We start from the raw sequence: 3,599 nt of genomic DNA, 5'->3' as shown, positions 1-3,599 counted from the left end.
GTGTGTGGAGAAAAGGGAACCCTCTTGAACTGTTGGTGGGAATGTAAATTGATACAGCCACTATGGAGAACAGTGTGGAGGTTCCTTTTAAACTACAAATAGAACTACCATATGAACCAGCAATCCCAATACTTGGCATATACCCTGAGAAAACCATAATTCAAGAAGTGTCAAGTACCAAAATGTTTATTGCAGCTCTATTTACAGTAGCCTGGACATGGAAGCAACCTAAGTGTCCACTGACAGATGAATGGATAAAGAAGATGTGGCACATATATACAATTGAATATTACTCAGCCATAAAAGGGAATGAAATTGAGTTATTTGTCATGAGGTGGTTGGACATAGAGTCTGTCATACAGAGTGAAGTAAGTGAGAAAGAGAAAAACAAATACTGTATGCTAACACATATATATGGAATAAAAAAAAAGCCTCTGAAAAACCTAGGGGTAGGACAGGAATAAAGATATAGACATAGAGAATGCACTTGAGGACATGGGGTATGGGAAGGGTAAACTGGGATGAAATGAGAGAGTGGCATGTGTATATACACTATCAAATGTAAAATAAATAGCTAGTGGGAAGCAGCCACACAGCACAGGGAGATCAGCTTGGTGCTTTGTGACCACCTAGAGGGGTGGGATAGGGAGGGTGGGAGGGAGATGCAAGAGGGAGGGGATATGGGGATAAATGTATACATATAGCTGATTCACTTTGTTATAAAGCAGAAACTAACACACCATTGTAAAGCAATTATACTCCGATAAAGATGTTTAAAAAAGAGAAACATGGGATATATTTAATTTAATGATTGCTTTTGCCCTTCACAAATATTTTAAGCAAATATCTCTTGCTTTTAAGTCAAACAAGTTAATACCACTGAAAGTGCTGGAATTATGTAAACTAATAACTGGTTTAGCCCTTTGTCCAAGTTTCCCCACCTTAACAGACCTTCCTGCAAGAGTACCCACACATTTAAACTATCGGATCTACACAGAAAGCCTAAGGCATTTAAATATAATTATGCAAAGATATTTAGGAGAACAAGGATACTTTTTACTCCCTATAGGCCATGTAGGCATATTACAAGACATGGATGTCATAGTATTATAATAGGAAGAAAGAGACTCTTGGGGCTACTATAAAATTCTAAACTACTTATTACATTTTTCTTAGACAATTTCTCAGTAGTACAAAAGTACTGAAGTCTTGTACTATGGAAAATTGAATTCATTTTGTTATGAAAGTAGTGGTGGTACAGAGGAAAACATGGTGACACAGGAAAGTACCTGTAATCCTATATCAGTAAAGGAATGCCTATGTGTTTATTACCCTAGAATAAACTGAAATTCCAGATCCAGCCAGAGCTTGTCCAGCAAAATCTAAAAAACACCTTTGCAATTCATTTTTAACTTTTCTTTCTCTGTCTCATGCTAAAAACCTAGCTCCACGACTTCACAGGCTTTCCTGAAATAGAGAATTCAATATGACTTCTCCAAGCCTGACTATGGTAAGACTTCTAGGCACTAAGTGAAATTCCATGAAGGCAATCTAAAAGAGAAACTCTATAGTATTATAAATTACTGCTAAAAACTAAATAAATAGGGCTTCCCTGGTGGTGCAGTGGTTGAGAATCCACCTGCCAATGCAGGGGACACGGGTTCGTGCCCCGGTCCGGGGAGATCCCACATGCCGCGGAGCGGCTAGGCCCATGAGCCATGGCCGCTGAGCCTGTGCGTCCGGGGCCTGCGCTCCGCAATGGGAGAGGCCACAACAGTGAGAGGCCCGCATAACGCAAAAAAAAAAAAAAAAAAAAAACACTAAGTAAATAAAACCCTGAAGAATATGTTCATGCAGCATATGCTTTGTGTATATAATAGTGCATGTATGTATTACAAAATACATACATAAATAGAAATACATATACAATGTATATTTAAACTCTGACATTTCATTTTTTGAAAGTTGCCATTTCTGTTACATTGTAAAATGGCCACAAATTTCCCCCCTTGTTGCAACCATGCTATTGCACTATGATATTGAGGATCCCCCCAATAAGAGGTATAGTCTTTCTCTCTGCTCTTTGATTCTGACTTGGTGATGAGGCTTGTTTTGGCCATGAGACATTATAAATGAAGTGAAACCCAGGCTTGAAAAGCGTTTGCACATGAACACGTGCTTTCTTGCTGCCATTTGGAATCCTGAGACTACCATGGGATATCACAGGAAGAAGCTCAGGCTAACCTACTGGGTGAAAGTAATCATGAAGAGCAGAAATGTGTTGTCACAGCATATCCCCCCATATTCATCAGGCCACCAAATGCTGAATATTTGAGTGAGGCCATCCTGGAACATTTAGCAGCCAGGTGACTCATCAGCTGTCAATGGAGGCATGAGAGAACCCAGCAGAGATGAGCTGAGCTGGCTTAAAAGAATCACACAGCTGAGCCACAGAATTATAGGCTAAATAAAATGATTTTACTTTAAGCCATAGGTTTGTATTAGTTTATTACGCAGGAAAATCTGACTGATATACTCTTTTATACCTTGTAAACATATGGTCCATGGTACCGCCTCTATTTTTTAAAAGTTTAAGTTATAATGGGGGTAGTGTGAAGCTAATATGTTGCATGAATGAATAGGCTTATTAATATGCCAGAGTGCACTGCAGACAAATGAGAAATCATCTAACGGTTTTCTAAATATAGACTCAAAAAACATTTCTTTCACAGTCTACTGCATTAATAAAACGGTTTTGTGGTATTACTATAATCCATCAGATTTAAATTATTCCATGTATATTTTTGCTTGTGATTCTTCAGTGAGTTCCTGTACAATGTTCTTCATTTTTGCTTTCTGATTGTTTGAGATCTATTCTGATTATTTTGTCCCTTTTATTTAATGATTTTTTTGCCAAATACATGAACTTATCTTATTTCTTATGAAAATCCTCACTTGTGTGTACATGTATTTTTTAATTAATCATTTTATAACATTTTGGTTAAGTTTAAATAGACATATATACCTTTATTTACTTTTATTTATTTTATTTTGGTATTGAGATATAACTGAGATATAATTGATATGTTAGTTTCAGGTGTACAACATAATGATTTGATATTTATATATTTTGAGAAATGATCACCACAGTAAGTCTAATTAACATCCATTACCACACATAGTTACAATTTTTTTCTTGTGATGATGACTTTTAAGATCTACTCTCCTATCAACTGTCAAATATACAAATACACTATTACTAACTATCGTCACCAATGCTGTACACATTACCTTTCCAGGACTGATTTATTATAAAACTGGAAGTCTGTACTTTTTGACCAACTCCTCTCTCTGGCCACCACCAGTTTGGTCTCTGTATCTGAGGTGACACCAGAAAGGCTAATATATGGAGGTCTTATTTACAGGCATTCACATCAGCATTAGATTGTCTGGGAATGATGCAGGCTCCTTATTCTCTGTATGAAGAATGCTTTTTAATACAGGCTCTGAGTTGATTCTTTTGGTTTTAACATGAGTTTCATTACAACTCTCTCCTGCTTCTGACTATAAGCCCAGAAAATCTCTCTGGACTCCTCTTG

The sequence above is a fragment of the Lipotes vexillifer genome, unplaced genomic scaffold (assembly GCF_000442215.2).
Source record: "Lipotes vexillifer unplaced genomic scaffold, Lipotes_vexillifer_v1.1 scaffold595, whole genome shotgun sequence".
NCBI lineage: Eukaryota > Metazoa > Chordata > Mammalia > Artiodactyla > Lipotidae > Lipotes > Lipotes vexillifer.
Note: the sequence above shows the minus strand (reverse complement) of the source record.